The 19,293-nt window shown below is 38.3% G+C and overlaps 1 protein-coding gene across 1 annotated transcript in view; it reads right to left on the bottom strand.

The window, feature by feature from the left end:
* Nucleotides 1-19,293, bottom strand: part of PDGFC (platelet derived growth factor C) — a 135,267-nt gene that overhangs the window by 115,525 nt on the left and 449 nt on the right. The gene's annotated exons all lie outside the window — the stretch shown is intronic.

The following is a 19,293-nucleotide window of genomic DNA, read 5'->3' as shown; positions in this document are numbered from 1 at the left end:
ATTTGAAGTGGAACATGGAAACAGCTTGCTCCTGGGAAATTTACGGCTTCATCTCACTGCAGTTCCCACCACTCCCAGATCTGAACACAACACAAAGCAATTTCTCAGTGTCTTTCTCATGTGCAGAGCTGTGATTGGACTGGAACAGGATTACACCGCCAAGAAAAAAACTTGAATATTAAGAACCTGCAGCAAAAGCACAGAGAACGAGAGAAAACACTATCACTGTATAAATCCACGGTGTATCATCTCAAATACTGCTTACCAATACTTTCGATACTTGGAATACCAGAAGATACATACATATGCATTTTTATTCATATCTCCTATACCACACACATACATATGTGCATAGACATAGACGCAAACACTATACAGGAGAACAACATGGAAGATCCAAAGACTGAAGAAGCTCTTAGGTGAGGCTCCACAATAGCTGGTCAAATCTAAAAATCATAGGCAAAACGAAAGAATTAGATGACACTGAATAAAATGATCCAATAGTGCATGTGAAACAACCAAAAGAAGATATTTATCTGTTACACAGTTAAACTTTCTCATCACTAGAAACTGTAAATAGCAAGAGTTTACAAGGTTTCAAAATGCTATTGGACTACCAAACCCCAAAATTCTGTCTGCATCTTAAAAAAAAATTCTGACTACTGAAATTCTAGAAGGCAGAAGAGTAGATCAGGGAATCATCATTACGTTCCTTAATGTCCTGTCAGACACAACACGCTGAGTTAAACAGGCCCTTCATTTGGCCTGGAATGGCTGCTATTACCTTCTAGATATTTCTCAGGGAGTTGCTTTGGCACACAGGCTACATTACTAGTGCTTTCTTTTAATCTACAGTATTGTAGATCACAGCTTTATACTTAACCTTATCTCTTCCTTTTGGCCTCATTACCATGGAAGATATTCAAAATGCACATATTATTCCATATCTTTAATTACCTCTCCTTGACTACCTTTAAGAAAATTGTCTTATCTCAAATACAAAACACTTTTTTTTGAGTACGATCAAGAATACTTTTCTTGAATTCTCCTCAGCCTAATATTTAATAAGCTAATTAAACCTAAGTTTTACATCTTTAAAAATTTCCAGATTTAGAATGTAATTTGGTAATTCATAACTGAAGTTTTCTTGGTAAACTGGTGTCATGTTTGAGTCAGCTTTGTAATTGTTCTGCCCATAACTCCGTTCAGTTTCCCTTCTCTTTCTTAAAGATTTCAGCTGTGCTTTCAAACCCCAGTGCCACAACTGCTACAGTTTTTCTTCCTGCAGTTTCCACAAGTTAAAAATGAAACATAATAAACCATCATTTTGTCACATCTTTCATGTAAAGATCCCAAACAATACTAAAATATATCCAAAGTTGTGTAAAACTGGGCAACAGAACGACAATTCCATTATTATAGATCCAAATAGGGGATAAACAACGCAAAAAGTAGCTAAGTAGCAGCTGCTCTACACTGAAGGGATTATTGTAAAGCAAGAAAATTAAGTGTTTAGGAAGGAATTTATGGGGACCAAGAGCAATCCTCTGATTTGAATTTGGTCAAAGCAGCGTGTTATTCCTGCAGCAACTGATAGGTGATTTCAGCCACCATCTCAATCCTCCAACATGAGTAGGGGGAAAAGAAAAATATAGAACAAAACAAACAGCAAAAAGCTCACAAACAATTACAGGAGTAGCATCATGTCACATTCAGTACCAATACAAATGGAAGACTACCACACTGTCTCCAAACCCTCTTCATCTAACACTTTGTATATCTTTGGAAGCCTACTCAAGTAGTGGCTAAACCTAATTTCAAGTAAACTGCAAGAACAGAACAGGATAAATAGCTAGAGCTTGTGCTCTCAATTGTTCATGCTTTATTACTACCTGAATGATGCCATGATATTAAGAAATATAACTGAAGTGTTACACTGATAGGCTGTCATTATTAAGTGAAGTACCCGGCAATATTTTTGCATTAGAGAAGCAATAAAGAGGTCTTCATGATCCTGGAAGATTTCTGCAGGTACTTCAAGAAAGTTGTTAACACTGTTGAAAGCCTATCATATAGCTACAGCTTGAAAAGTTATAAAGCGATTGTTGGAGGTGGAATTATCATCATTAGGTAACCCTCTGCAGTTATATTAAGATGTTAAAATTTTAAAGTCAGGTCTTTAAGCAATTCATGTGTTTATGAGAAAGCTATGGAAAGAAAACAGAAACATATCAAGCCTGAGAAATTAACAACATAGAAATATTTTTTGCACTGTAAGAAAGGTGATGAGGTATCTGAAGCTATTTAGAGAGTTATTTTATGGACACAGTGTCTTTGAACGTAATATTGCTTATTTGAACTGGTAAATTTGTAAATAGATGTTTGAAGAAGCAAGGAAAAAAAAATGTACCCAGAACCAATGAACCAGGTACTCTTTTATCAAGGAAGAAAATTCATGAAAGCTGAATTACATACAGAAGACTTCAGTTCTGGAAGGGAAGGAAATTCCAGAGCAGCAAGAATTTTAAGATGAGGGCACCTATCCTAAAAACAAAACACAAAAATAATTGTCAGAGATTGAAAGCAGATTCCTTGAGCTGCATCTTGTTTGCTTAAAGACATTCTTAAATTTTTTATAATATTATTACTTTTGCCTTGCTTCTGTCACTGTCTTCTGTGGTTCCATAAATACTGTCTTGAAATAGAACTATCTTAATAGCATCTCTTCCTACACTGCAGAGAAAGTACCTGTTTACATTACCTAGGTGAAAACCACCAGTATCTTTCATGGAAAAGATCCGGAGCAAAATTACTTGCCAAACATGGCAAACATTTCACCTTATTTTTTTTTTTTTATTAAGACCATGTTCTAATTTTGCTCTGATCGTTGTAATTCTTTTTTAACAAACTATGGAGTTTCTCTACTGTTTGCTACAAAAGGTAGCAGTAACATTAACAGCTTGATCCTTTGAGCAAATGATCCCATTATGTTTACGGTGTGTTCTTTGTAATCAAGTGATATTGAAGAGAAGGACTGATTCAGTTTTGATTGGGTTTTTTTTGTTCGGTTTTCAGGAGCTGAATCACAGTCCACTCCAGCCACATGCAAGATTTCACAGAATTTTCACAGAATCATCTAGGTTGGAAAGGACCTTGAAGATCATCCAGTCCAACCATTAACCTAGCACTGACAGTTCCCATCTACACCAGATCCCTCAGCGCTGTGTCAACCCGACTCTTAAACACCTCCAGGGATGGGGACTCCACCACCTTCCTGGGCAGCCCATTCCAACGCCTAACAACCCGTTCTGTAAAGAAATGCTTCCTAATATCTAAACCTTCCCTGGTGCAACTTGAGGGGAAGATCATTCCCTTTAGCCCTTCTCTAACTGTGACAGAAAGCAGATGCTAGCTGAGAACTTAAAGCCTCATGTTGACCACCATTTTATTTCTGCAAAAGGTGACTCCAGGGGCTCCAGGGCTGTTCACAGACAGAGAAATTACCAAAGGTCCTCTTCCTCCTGCTTTCCCCATCCATACATAAATACACATCTAACCACTTCTGACTGAAATCTCTTGGGCAGGTGCAAGCTGCTGACCTTTCCACTCGAACATCAACACTGTAACCACTGTCTGGATCACACCCCTTTTCCTTAGGGCTCAGTTTATTTAAAAAAAAAATAAAAATAAAACCCCCTCAAAAACACAGATTCATTAAGGCTAAAGCCACTGCTTTTCCAACAGCTGCAAAATGGTTCCCCTTGTATTTTACTTCATTTTCCTTCTCCCATCATCTTACCACAGGAATGCACTTGTTTTCCACTACTCCCTCTTTAACCAAACCACCCATTGACTTTTATAGTCATTTGGTACATCACAACCAGGAGAGTGCTTTCAATCACAAATGAAGTCAGACTCACATTGTCCCTTCTTTTGAGAGAACATAATTTAAAACTTTCTATTAGATACTCTTGTTACTTTTGAAAAAATCCACTTTTAAGATATAATACAGGAAGTTAGACCAACTGGCTGCCTACATATCTAGATACTCTTGTGTAATGCACCTGTCAGGATACCAACACAACGGACACTCAATGCTCATTTTGACGAAACAACCACTGTTACAATTTTCAGTAATTAGTTTGATTTACCTCCTCATGAGCTTCTCTGTGCCCACCAAATAGCAATTATTTATTTCCATGAAGACTGCCTCCTCGTGGTTTATAAACATAGGCTCTCTTAACTGTAAACACAACTCTTGAAGGAGGGCATAACGTTATGTTCCTCCTATTTTGTTTTTTTTTTCAGTACACACACACAAAATTTATGTCTTACCAGTACAATGTTTAACAGAAGCTCTAAGCAGAGCTCCTCAACCCATACAAATAATTAAAAGTTAAGGGAAAAGAAGAAAGAAAGGGGTCTTGGTGTCAATCTTGTTTCTCCTCAGAAACATTTCAGGCGTTATGAAATAATTCTTTCCAAAAGTGCCAGGAATAACAAAAAAAAAACCCATAGTTGCACTAAATCTATTCTGGCACCAAGGTGCCATTGCGCAGTTTGTTACATTCTCTCCTCTTGCTTTAAGGATCAAGTTCCTAGTGGCAACGTAACCATGTGCCAGAAAATAAAGTATACTAAGAATTTTCAGAGAAACATATGATTTTTCCATTTACATTAAGCTTTATTTTTTAAATACTTGAAATAATACTTGAAGCTATTATCATTGCTCTTGTTTAAAGTAATGAAAATTATTGGTACAAAGCTGTCTCTTAAAACCACACTTACTAGCCACACAAAAGAGAAGCAATTCAAAAGGCCATGTCTGACATTTTGATTTTGGTGCACAAGGAGAAAACAGAGAAAAATAGAGATTGCTTATGTTGAGAATCCAATACCAATAAAAAGCCTAAGAATCTGATACTTTTCTCTATACATCCTCAGACATATAAATGCTTACATGACACTGAAGAATGTTTTAGGATGAAAAACTATCACAGCTGAAGATTGGTTTCTCTCTTCACTCCCTGGATATGAACTCTGATAAACACGAAGTGAGAGAGAAAATGGCACAGTATTCATGTCTTTCTCTGAAAAAGTAAACCTCCAGTCACATTGATCATTACAGATTAATAACATAAATACAAAGCCAATGACTTACCAATACTGCTTTGTAACAGGCCAACCTCAGGACATATTTAATGAAGCACCAGCAGCTTGCCTACCAGAAGTTTAGCTGAATGACAGTAAAGACCTACCTGTTCAAACAACCACCACCAAAACACACATATTCTATATTTTGAGGAACAGCACTTCAAAAAGACCTCCAGTCGTGCTGTAGAAGGACAAACGAAGCCACTATATAATAGTGTTCATGAAAACTAGATTGCAGTCTTTGCTGTTTACAGCTTCATATCTTGACTGTTACAGTGAAAAAATCTCTCAAACACCCCTTTTCAATACCTTTACATGGTGTAAAAATCAGGTGATAACTATGTAGCAGACTTATAAAATAAGATTTTCATGCACAACAATATGAAAAAAATTTAACCGCATTTGGTAATCACCAAAGAAGGGTTACTGTGCTGGAGCCCTTTTCTTCAGCCTTCTACTACAGAAAGAAAACAGATACACAGAAAGACACTTTCTATGCAGTGGGTTTCACTCATAAGATTTTTTTTTTTTCCTATAGATGGCTTTCAACACTGTTCTCCTTTTGACATTTCTGTCTTTACTTCTCAATGTGTACCACTTCTCTATATTATAATACATCCAACATTGCTCAACTATTCCATGAGCTGTGGAAAAGAACATTTCTCTCTTAGCATAAAGGCAGAAGCATTTCTGTTACAGTTCTCATCAAATTATTTTTAAATTCTTATCAACAGCACAGATTTCCATATCGGTCCATCAATATTTTACTGTAAATGGGGCAGAAGTCCTGTTGTTCTACATGCAGCTTGGATTCCTTAGCTTAGGAAAGGCACTGAATTAAAGAGAACTATAAAAGAAAATAATGCTCAAAATATGAAAGTATGATTAGCTTTTATATTTCAAAAAATACTTTCCATAAATAAACTTTATTACGCTTCAACCATTATTAATTTCATTTTTTTCCAGATAAGAAAGCAGTTCACATGCAGTAAATGATTTTTATAGCTAGACAGGCACAACTATCATAGCAAACATGAATACAATTGCTGAGCTTAATTGCACATTTTATGGACATAATCAAAAGTCTGAAAAAGAAGTCTTCTTGCTAGATATTTCCTTTTTCCAAGCTTCAAATTAATGACAATGGCTTGCTCTTGCAAATGTGCATCATGTAATTTTTTTCCTAGTAATTAGATCCAGTCACTTCTCAACTTCAGTGGAATTCCTCATACACAGTGAAAACTTTTTGGATACCTTAGTGAAAAACTGCTCAATATAGCTTTGCATCTTTTACACCTATCCAAAGTACTGTCATTGGGGAAGTTTAGGGATTAGAGCTAGTCAACTAGTAACGCACTATTTATAAGGAAGTATTCATGCTTATAAAATCACTTGTACATAGAATAGTGTGCATTATAATAAGCAGCAAGTTTAGAAAACTGCCTTTATATTAAAGATTTGACTAAAGCAGGGGCAGGAATTAACTAAATGCAACCTATTACCACAAATGTTAAATACTTTACAAAATGTCTGTTAGGGTAGAATTCAAGCTTCAAAGCAATGAATATCCTGCAAATTGATATTGGAAAGAAGTCTTAAGCCAGCCAAGGGAATGCCGTAGAGGCAATAAGAAAAAAAAGGGGAATGCTGCAACTCATTTATAAAACCGTTCACTTAAAAAACATATTCCAGAGTTGCCTTCTAAGATCCTGAAGAAGGGCTGGTGTGACAGAACTCAGAAATCAATACCTATTCTATTTCATATTCAGGGGCAACATCGGGGTGCACATGCACATTCCAAAACAGGATGGCATAAACCAGCTGCAGCCACACAGATGAGACATTATCCCCCTGCGGAGCATATTAGCCACATCCAAGCTGTATGTTGGGCTATGATCCACATGTTCAGCAACCTCTATTGTCTGGAATTAAATGAATGTAAGAACAGCTGACATGTAGAAGAGCAAGGAAGACCCCTTTTTTCCCAAACCCGAGAAAATGAAACTGAAATGTAAATATTATTTGTCATGTTACCTAACATTAGTTGATCTTCATATATGCATACAAGATTATTATTTAAACTATATACTATTTCATTTGTTGAACATCTGGGGACCCATTTAACGTACTGCTAACCCGCATTTAATTCAGTCAGAATAGTTTTAGCTCCAATATTCACCATCGCATGTCCAAACCAACTCAAAACTAGGGATTCTTGCTTTTTAAAAAACTACAGAGAATATATTCTCATCTGAAATGCGAACAGTGAACATAAAGTTTACCAAGTACTTTCTGAAAGTGAAATAATCAGAACAAGTCAATCTATCTCAAGAATATACCTCAATAAACAGAATTAGAACAAACATACATGAAGCATCCACATACATAAAAGTGTCAGAATAAACCACATAGAAGTGCACATTATAAATCTGAGTAATTAAAGACCATCTATTAAGCAACTGCTTCTAGAAATAAATGTTGTGCTGTTAAAATTGTCCAAAAGAAAACTAAGCCTCCATTCTATGGTGAAATATTTTAAACTGATTCAGATGAATCAGAACCATTAAAAAGGTTTGGTTTTTTTTCAATAATGAGCAAGGGAAATCAGCTTTATTCAAGGGCATTGACACAACCTTGAAACAGTATTCTTAATTATAACATTGTAGAGTCTCAGAGTTAATCTCAAAGAGAAGCTAAAGATCCTGTAAAACTAGCAGGCAGTGTTAGATATAGTACAGGCACATCATCAGTTTCTTTCCCTAATGCAAAGAACTAACCAGCTCTAAATTTTGGTAATGTAATTACATTAAAAGCAGTAACAATACAGAAGCATATCACAACTGTTTCATTAGGTATTATCACTACACAGTACCTTCACATGCATCTTGACTAATGAGGCCAGAGTTTTGTGAGATTCTCGCTGATAAGGCAAACACGTGCTTTAGAAACATATTTATATTTCTACTTGTCAACTATACAAAACCCTCTTTCCCCTCACAAGCAGTAAGATAAATTCACAAATCAGGTAGATATTTAAGTAACAGAGCTCTCTTTACTGGTACACTCACTTTTCTGAGGTGTGGCACTCTTCAGGTGTTAGGTAAGATCGAAGACAATCTCAATGGTATCTCTTGAGATGACAGTTAATGAGCTCAAAAACTCGCTGCCAGTCTTGTTTGGACTCAGTCTCAGACACCCCCTTCCCCACACACATACTACTTCTTGCTGTTACTGAGAACAGGTATAAAATAAAGATGCCGAATGAAAAAAGAAAAAAAAAAATATATGGTGGTTCTCAGCATCTTATGTCAATCTTCATAAAAGATCTTATGAAAATAGGTAAATATTGCTTAAAGACACTACTGGCAAAGACCCTTAGTGGTAATGATACTGTTCATCACAAATTAAAACTCCACTTCAGAAGGAATAACTACAAGGCTGCATTAGCACTAGAGCTAAGTACTTTGTGAACTCCTATACCAGCAAGTACTATGAGAAATACACTGTTTAGCAGAAATTTCTAGAGTATTTCAAGTTTTAGACTCTAGTCTGACTATAGACATGCAGTGCTCCCGGGGACTGGGTATTTTTTGAATGACACAAAAAAAAAGAAAAGAAAGCAGGCCCAACAAGAATCCTTAGCCATATCTTAAAAAGTAGCAGGTAAGGTCATATACAAGAGTTACATCTCCTTGTCTAGAAATCATGTCTGTTTTGGAGACACTACTTTTTAGCTGTCAATTACGGGACTTCACTTTCAGGTCCACTATAGTTACACAAGCAACAACCTGTTTGCAGGTATGGATCTCCCTGTGTAACAACAGACACACTAAGTAGTAAGGCACTGAAGTCTTACGATATTAAGGTAGATCACTTCCCAAAATTGTATTTTTAAACCACAAATTGCCAATAATATAAATAAAAACCTTTTGCAATTGACACTGTACAATGCAACATTCATTTGAATCACTTTCTGAAGGACTTCTTCAAATACTGTATAATCACACATAAATGCTTCCCAAGTAACAACTACTATTTTCACAGGCACAGTATCAATCATCTAAAAGAGAAGTCAACAGTTCATTATTTAGCGCTGTACCTACAAATAGGTAGCTTCACCCATGTACAGATAATTACAACTAACTCCAAACTTTTGCTGAGTATAAAGTTATTTGCATTCTGAAATGATCTGCAGATTTTAGTGCATGAAGAGTTATATAAGGTAGTTGAAGTTGCATTGGTAATAGCAGAGCTGAGCAACCACGTCTCTCGAGAAGGAAAGCACCCCATAGTAGCTAACATCAATGCCCCTTCCCCAAACTTGGGAAAATTGTCCATACATAAGCTTACATTCACATTGAAGCATATAAATTACCCTACAGAATGTATTTTAACATGCAAAAGGATTAGTTATCCTCTTTTTCATTCCACTTTTTCAGTACTCTCTGACAAATGATGAAATGAGTCACAAGGGTCTTGTGAGCTGACACACCATAGATGTGTGTTCAATGCTTCAATTAGATCCAACGTAAGTTTCTGAGACTAGCGCAGTTTAACTTGGATCACAGTTGCTGCTGTTCTGTGCAAACCTATTTATACAAACACAGCAGAGAGCCAAAACGGTTGCTTTGTAATTAGTTCAGGCATGTTTGAATCCAGAAAGGAAACTCTTTTGGTTTATTTTCCCCGGGAATGCTAAAAGTTCCACTACGGCTTTGCAGTGTAACCACGTGGATCAAGAAAGACCCCTCATTCACCTAGAGAAAGAACAAATTATACTACAGAATTGTTCACCCATTTCTCAGCTTTAGTCTGAATGCACTGAAATGTTTGAAAACACCATTTCTGAGAATTTGTCATCTGTAGTGTCAATGGCATTCCTGGCAGAAAAATAAAGTCTTGTTGAGGGCAAAATTCAGTCAAGATGACTGTAAAACCTAATCCACACCTATGAATTTGGACTGAATCTCCATCACTTAAACATCTTGTAAATGACCCAATTTGTTTACACGGCCCTGTACCATTTTATGACTTTTCCATAAAGAAGTTATTACATCCATTCCTTTTATTTTGTTTTAGAGCATTTGAATGAGCCCCAGAACCACAAGCAAGTGAAACAGACTCTCTGCAGATGGAAGTGGCCTCATATAATTCACCACTACCAGAGAAATAGTCAGAACAACACTTTCAGTTTGGAAATGCCATACCTTCACACACAGCAAAAGAATTTCCTGTGCCATATGTCTTTTTTAATGTTTAACTATTGTATAAAATGAGTGCTGGTTTCCTGTCAATCCAGGGAGGAACATGAAGCCCCTAGGACTCGTGCCTCTGACTGTTTTGAACAAGGGTGAAGGCACTCAGAGGGTTACGTGCTGAAATACACTGGGGGGGAAAAAAAAAGATTAAAAAAAAAATAAAATCAAACTTCTTAAATATTCTAGCTGCTATCATACAATGGCTCATCCAATGAAGCTCTCCAGATAACAGTTTAATAAAAGACTGGGCAACTTAATTCTGTGGAAAAGACTATAGCTAAAGATAACAATGAAAACAAGCGATATTATGCAGTGTTTCACAAATCAGTACCTCTTCCAGTAAATCCATTTTCGCACTTCAAGTGCTTTTAAACAAATGATGCTTAAAAAGTGGCATAGAGAGATTAACAGCTATGGATTGACATGAAAGGTGTGCTAAGAGTGTCTCCAAAATGATTTTTCCAGTGTAAACCACTCTTCAAATATGACACTCCCTCGTCTTTTACACCTGGACTTTTCCTTCACAGAAAATTACGACTTTGCTGATACGTGCCAAACCGAGTAATGGTTTAAAGATGTAGAATAGAATATCAAAACTACAAAAAGGGCACTACTCCTTTACCTTTTACTGCCTGAACCTAGTTTGAAGCCCATTTATCAGATTACAGGACCCATTCCCTAATTAACTGCGGTATCTAACCTCCTGCCCCCCCACCTTCTTACATAATTTATTGCCAGTTCATAAGAATATTACAGCAGAAGTAATGCAAAAAGGAATTAAAAATACAGGAAACACGAGCAGCATTTTCTCCTTTTCCCAAGACATTCTTTGCTTTTTCTGAGACAGACTTAATATTTCAAGAAATGCCACGTAAAGGTGATAAGGGAGTTTAAATCTAGCACTCAAAAGTTATCACCGGCTGTGCCAGGCATTTGCTGAAAACTTGGAAGACCTCCCTTGTTTTCCTTTAGTAGAGCTGCAATATCATAGGGAACATAATAGGATAGCTACCCAACTAATGCCACTGTTCATCTAGAAGACAGAGTACGAAAAATTTCAAAACAAAGATTTCTACTTCCAGCCACAATGCTGGCAAGGCGCATGACCAGAGGAAAGCCTTGGCCTCCCTGCTGCTGCCTGGTCCTTCACCTGGCTTTATTCAGAACCAGTGCATTCCTTGCACATCATGTAAAGAAATCAGTAGAACAGTGATCAAAGTGAGCCATGCCTCCATACTATTTTAATACAGTTAATAATCAGTTTTAACAAACTCAAGGAGAAATTTCAGTGTTTTGGGCTTTCCGGGTATAGAGGAATAGAAGTGCTCTTCGCCCTAGAAGAATCTCCTTAAAACATCTGTGTTTATAATGATACTTTGAATGAATTCATCATAAAGCGCGAGATTAATGAATAATTTATGAGGATTAGTTCACAGAAAGGCACGTTGCCACTGAAAAAAGGTGTTACTGGTTACTCCCTTGCAACTCTTCCATTCTCACTACTATAAAAGGATGCCACTACATGGTAAATAACCTTTGAACATTTTCTTATTTCATGTGCAAATGCTGTTTCTGCGTGTATCATGTTCTTTCATATTCTTTTTCCTCAACCCCAAACAGCTGCACATGAAAATGGCAGTAAGAAAACAAAACAAAAGCAGCAACTAGCACTGTGAACATCTTCACTGCAGACTTAACCTGCATAGTCTCAAATTAGACTGAATTAGATTGAATGAGAACAGCCACACAGGGAAATAATAATCCAGCGGCTCAAAGAGACTTAACTAAACAGCTGATGAGCTCTTTTAACTTGAGTTGCAGCCAGCTCATCTGAAGGTAACAGCACATTGACACAGGTTGAGGGGTGCCACACACTCACAGGACTTCAGGGGAATTCACAACGATAAGAAGCCAAGCAGCCTACGATCCCAGTGCAAATGTATCGTCATGCCTATACAAGATGAATGTCAAAGTCCAAAATTGTGGGTGTGTTTAACAAAGATGGAGTATTTGGAATAGAACTAATTAAACTCAGAAGACAGACAGCCCTTGCTAACCCTAATGCAGAAGGCCTGCAGGAGATCAAGAAATTAGCTCGGCTCTTTCCTCTCATTTATATTAATTTTTTAATAGTTCTTATACTGTCTGTGTATAAGACTTTCTCTGTGAGGGTCTAGAGTCCTGCCCTGTCTCACCCAGCCCACCACCTTCTCTAGAAACTGATTAGCTCATAAAAACATGTAGAGGTGCTATTTTACATGTGCTTTGTAAGATAGGGTACCTTACATAAAAGAAAACTGCTAAATATTCTGTAGGATCATGAAATTAAGCACAAATAACCCAATGTAACACTGGGGATACGTTTATAAAATCTCAGCAGAAGAATGTTGAGAAGATCAGAAGACAGATGAACTCTAAGGCTAGGATGTCTCCGGATGGAGCCACCAATTTCCTGACATTGCCACCTTAAAATAACATCCTACAATTTAATGAAGCCTCTAGAAAACACAAATTTATATTTTAGATTTACAATAGCACATTATGAATTTTCACTCACCTACCTGAATAAAAGCATTTTCTATTCAAACACAAGCTGCAAAAGTCTTCCCCAAAAGGGAATGACAGGGCTGAGTAAGTTTTAACGTACAATTAATTTCTCAGAAACTCCAAAACAACTAAGCACTCATACAGATACTTAAGTTCTGCTAAAATAACTGCATTTCTACATGTTAGCTTATTCATTTTCTGTTCTGTAACTTTTTCTAAGTCCTACAGGTTCCTGCTAAAAGACTACTTATGTACAGGCCAATTCCCAAGAAGCTTACATACCGGGAAGTGTATTTTCTATGGCACACACTTTGTGACTAAAAAGCAAAAGCATGGCTCTCCGGTAAAGCCAAGAGCTATCTATAAAGCAATTGAAGAGGCTCATTTCCAGCTAAGGGAAGTGGGCTTGCACAGCATGTCCTCTTTCTAGTAATCAGGAACTGCCAGACAGCAAAAACCAAAAGCAGCAACTACCCAACAGCAACAAGAACCCCCAAAACCACTCTACTATAATGCACCACCACCTCTGTAGGATGCAGACCAGTACTTCACTATTACATGTTGAATATGTAATAATTAGATTCAAAGGGTATGGATAAAGTTATAAGGTATAAAAGACAATATATTTATGTGAAGACAAAGCTCAACATAAGCCCTTTGGTAGTATAGCTGTCAGCGTCTCAAGGTATGCCGTGTGTTTCTTCTCCATTATAAAACCCTGTATCTCACTGAAAGGCAAACTAAAACCCCCTAAACAACATGCTATAAAGCTTTAAAGTTTGACCTGCAAACCTAGTAAGAACTAGTTACCACAAAACTAAGATGTTACATGTTTCTCCCTGAAATTCTATTCAAGATATTTTACAAAGGCACAGGAAGGTTGGAGTGCCTACATATCTGGGACAAGTAGCAAATGGTCTGTGCTTTTAAAACCCTTGCTTTTACTTAACAGAAGAAACCAAGAGAATCAGCAGGACTAAGAAGTCCCAAGCAGCACTCTGCTGAATGGCAGACAATATGCCAGATGCCAACTACAAAGACAGAAAAACGGTTTTAAAAACTTTCTTCCCCTACAATTTATTGCAATGCTGACAAAGTTCTCTAATTTGCCACAATCTTTTGCTTAAAGTCAAAAGAGGATGTGGTGCAATTCTTCACTCTCCAGGAAAAGGGCTTTAAAACATTTCAAAACAAGTCTTGGACTAAACAGAAATAGATTAAACTTGAGAAAAAATGCATTGCTATCAAGTTTCTCTTTAGATGACACATGCTCATATTTTATACTTCCTTATCTTCTCAAAATGAAGAAAATTTCTGCTACACAGCAGTAGTCAACAGACTGTACTGCTACTCATCAATTCAACAAGAGTCAGTGGAGGTATTGCTTTAAAGTATATTGGTTTATAAGAGAAAACTTTGCAGTCAAATGACTGCACTCAAGCAAAAGCATTGACATCCCCATCTGCAAGGATTCAATGCACTGCATCACTTGGAGACCCACACCTTCTTTCAGGTGTTCAGCCTGAGTTAAATGAACTTACTCATAAACTCTACATTGTGATGCTGTCCCCGCCCTTGAATAAACTGAAAGCTCCCTTTGGAGATGCATGAACCAGCAATGTGCGCTTGCAGCTCAGAAAGCCAACCGCATCCTGGGCTGTATCCAGAGAAACGTGGCCAGCAGGTCCAAGGGAGGTGATTCTCCCCTTCTACTCCACTCTCCTGAGGCCTCACCTGCAGTGCTGTGTCCAGCTCTGGGGCCCCCAACATAAGAAGGACATGGACCTGCTTGAGTGGGTCCAGAGGAGGCCACGAAGATGATCAGGGGGCTGGAGCACCTCCCCTGTGAGGACAGGCTGAGAGAGTTGGGGTTGTTCAGCCTGGAGAAGAGAAGGCTCCGGGGAGACCTTATAGCGGCCTTCCAGTACTTAAAGGGGGCCTACAGGGAAGATGGGGAGGGGCTCTTTGTCAGGGCATGTAGGGATAGGACGAGGGGTAATGGCTTTAAACTGAAAGAGGGTAGATTTAAGTTAGATGTAAGAAAGAAATTCTTCACTGTGAGGGTGCTGAGACACTGGAACAGGTTGCCCAGAGAAGCTGTGGCTGCCCCCTCCCTGGAAGTGTTCAAGGCCAGGTTGGACGGGGCTTTGAGCAACCTGGTCTAGTGGAAGGTGTCCCTGCCCATGATGGCAAGGGGGTTGGAACTAGATGATCTTTAAGGCCCCTTCCAACCCAAACCATTCTATGAGTCTATGAATCCTCTAGGTGGTTGTGTGAGGCCACGCACATGCTGAGGTGTTGAGAGAAGCTCCCTCTGACACTTCAGCTACTCGCTCAGTTCCAGCTGCATCCACCAACTTTTCCAAAGGATGGTCTGAGATACAAAAGTCTCAAACTCCAGCTCAAGGTCTTCTGCTTGGTTTTCTTTTTCTTTAAGTGACATAAATCTTGCCCATTTCAGAAGATTTAAGAAATACATTATGAAGTGATCAATTAGTGAAACTTACCATTAAGAGTTTCTATTCATGCGGTGGAAGGAAAAAAAACCACCAACCCCTTAAAAGATTAAGATCTATCAAAAGACAGATCATCACCAGTATATTACCTGCCCTGCAGGACTGACAGAAATAAATTAAGTACTTTGGTTTTCTAAGATTTACTTCAGCAACTCTATTTATTGCTGTTCATTCACACTTGAAACTGACTGCGGAAAAATTAATGCTTCTAACTAGTTGGTCCTGGTGAGTTGCTAACTGACCTCAGTTTCTTGTCCTTCTGTAGTCATTCATTACTACATTTTAAATGTACATGCCACATAAGCTATACACTTCATTACTTATGGCACACAATAGTAGTTTTTATTATTTTCTATGAAGACTTCCTCATATTTCTCACAGAAATCATAATAGCTGATATCTTAGAAAACTTACTTTAAGTATTTATCACATCTTAAGACAGCCAAGAAAACAGAACTGATTCTCCTGCCATCTCATGTTGTAATCAAATATAGATTAAACTAATAATATCATGTAAGCAGATGCACTCAGACCACCAGAGTTAAGACATCAGAATTAAGTCATTCACATCACTCAATCCACCAATATCTTCCTCAGACATTGCTGAAGCTACAGAAACAGGATGAAGATAATACCTAAAAACCCCAGTCAAAAGTAGATGAAAAGTAGCAAGAACTATAACAGAAAGAATAAATAACTAAACCATCCAAGTAATCAAATTCAATATGCAAGCGCTTCAGTTTTGTTCCTCAAAAGAAACTGAGTGATCAATTTTTCTTGACTCTTTACTTCTATATGGAAAAATGGTTATAAATATGTCAGACAGCCATAAGAGAACTGATAAAGCCACCTAAGTATGAAAAAGCCTTCGAAGCATAATCTGGTTTTCAACATGACAAAGAATTGTGGCAATGAAATCCATCCAGGTAAATAGGACCCATCACTACACACACCATTTACTGCTACTTCAGTTTCCAGAAAATTGTTGCGTAAACTTCTTTGATACTCCAGATGAACATTTATTCGGTTGAATAAAATAAAAACATTAAAGATAAATATGAATTTTTCAAGGAAATCACATAAAACCCCTTACTGTCAAGCAGAGTTACAAATAAAACCTGTTCTTAAAGAAAATCTGACTATAACAGTGGGCCAATAAAAACAAGGAGGTGATTTTAAGTGGTTTCAAATGGAGCTACACCAGCCCCACAACAACCATCACACTGAATTCCTAGCAGGTAGCAGCAAAATACCGTGTTCTAGGAATATATAATTTACAATTACAAAGAAATATTTACACTAGGAAATTGCCACCTAAAATGACACTCACTATGCAGCAGAAATAAGAGAACTCCTTATGTCAACATTTAGTAAATAAATGAGTCAAATTGTAATTTTGAAGTTAATAATCATTTAGCTAATAAATAAATAAATGCCCATTATGAAAAAATAAATCCTTAAGCACATGCTTACCCTTTGTAACACAAGTAGTCCCCCTGATTTAATAACTGGTCATAGACATCTTCAGTATCACCTCGAAGCAATAGCTACAGCACCCACGTGTGTAGCTGAGTAACACTGTAATCCATTCTACTGCAAAACTTCTTGGCCATTTAGCAGTTTTACAAGTAGAGGACAGAATTTTTATTTGTAGACTGCGTGAGTGAAAAATCTCCCTCTCCTGACCAAAGATTATTTGGCATGCAAACAGCAATATCTCATTCTCATACTCCAGGGAGTTTTAACCTGCCTCTAGCTAAAAGCTATACAATCTTTAGATTGCAGCAGAGTGTAAAAATCACTCTAATTAAATCAAGTAAGAACTGGTTCGACCAGTGTTACTGATCCCCCAAATAATTAAAATCAGTTAAGAAAATTCAGGGGTTGGTACTTAGCAGTACCTGAACTTGTGCTAATTTTTAAAACAATTTTTGCAACTGAACAACTGGGAAGAAAACTTGATGGAAGCTACAAGAAGAACCTGGACTGTTATGAGTATAAAGTACCACAGAATGCAGTTTCAGGGCACTTTAAAAAAAAAAAAAAAAAATAATTCTCCTGCCTTTGCATTTGTTCTAAGATGTAGTGACTGTATCTTAGAGCATGCCAAATTGCGTTGCAAACCAGTTGAAGCCTGACCTAAGGCAGCTGCATTTCTGATATATGTGAACAGAATCTAGTTTCTGTTGCTGCGTATATCTATCAGTTTTGTTTCTGTGCCATACGATCTACCTTTTACATTGTTGCACTCATTGTTATGTTGGACCCTGGTGGTCCTTCAGGACCCTGCTGCGTTACCCTGTAACAAACCTCTTAGGGCAAACTGACAGCATAACAGGTTTCTTTCCAGTCCTGACAAAGTTAAAGCAAAGCAATGCTAACTCTGTGTGTCGATATGCTTCATACGCACACCATGCAAATTTAACAGAAGGCAGCATAACAGCATGAGACTTTAGTATTTTAGTGCCAAGTCCATTTTGTCACAAACTGGTGCCCTAAAGCCTCTAAACACCAGGTAAGCTGGGAAGGGGTAGAAAGCAAGTGATTTCTTTTCTCACACAGAGCAGATAATTTCCTGTACTATGCACCAAGTCTGATTGGTTTCCTGTCAGAATAGCCGGGTCTCTGAGTCTTTTGATCACTTTCCTCTGGCCCTTCACAGTTGCTCTGATTAGAGATTGATCCCCATGCTGCTCTTTGATCAGCAGCTCCGGCAGTCCACAGGTGCCATATATCATCACATTAGCAGGCCACAGCAGTATTAATCTCCCCCTGCTAAACTTGCTAGCGCACTGCATATTCCACCCATCCACAGAGGTCTCCGAAACTTTGCTTTCTATTAAAAGATATGACGTAGAATACTTTTATCTGGGGAGTCCCAAGTTCAAAGTTGAGAGAATTGAATTAGCCTCGAATCCGCGTTTCTGCTTTATTTCATTACAGTTCAGAGTGTTTTGAGAGCTCCCAGCTTGGCCTTTTGTGTTGATTTGTGCCCAGGGAGAAAGCTTGTTCTAGCTGACATGCAAAGTACTAAATTTTTCAAACACCCCCACCCCCTCCTGTACATTAAGCACCAGGGTTTCCATGAATGTATGCTAACAGCCTTAATTTTTGATATTCTACACTAAGTGTGGTTTCATGCAGTATATAACGTTTCAGTTTGTAAAATATTCTTTAAAATGACTTCATAATAGCAGATCAAGAGGCAAGGCGCTTAAAAATCTGAATAATGTAAATCATATGGAGTTCAGAGGCTAAGCAAATTACACACCCCGAAGCTGCCCTTGCTGTATGAAAGGAGCCTTTCTCCAGCTCTGCGCAGCCCCAGCCCAAGGGAACTTGCATTTGAGAGTTTTCTAAACATTTCAGGTACACTTGAAAGTTGAAAGTAATTCTCATTTCCTATGCAGGATTAGCTCGTTTCCAGCCCGCACAAAACACCACTCATTGAGGCACAGACACAAAAACCCACACCCCCCTAGAGTTAAGAATTTAGGGCACAGAGGTGCGCGGGTCGTTGCTTGCTTTTTTTTTTTTGGGGGGGGGGGGGGGGGAAGGGAAAGGGAACATTCTGCACCTCCGACCGCAGAGGAGGGAGCCCCCGAGCCGGCGCTGGGCTCCCTGCAGCCGCCTGACCGCTGCCCTTTTACCCACAGCGCTCCCCGAACGCGGCGGGCGAACACCGGCTGCCCAGCCCCGCTCCTGCCGGCCCGGCCACGGCGCTTCCCACCCCACACGCACCCCCCACCCGCAACCGCCGCCCCGCGCGGGGCCGCGCTCCCTCCGCGGAGCCGGGCAGCCCCGCAGGCGAGGGAGCT

Source organism: Strix aluco, chromosome 4, assembly GCF_031877795.1.
Source record: "Strix aluco isolate bStrAlu1 chromosome 4, bStrAlu1.hap1, whole genome shotgun sequence".
NCBI classification, from domain to species: Eukaryota; Metazoa; Chordata; class Aves; order Strigiformes; family Strigidae; genus Strix; species Strix aluco.
The sequence above is the reverse complement of the archived record's forward strand: the minus strand, read 5'-3'. Positions and strand labels throughout refer to the sequence as shown.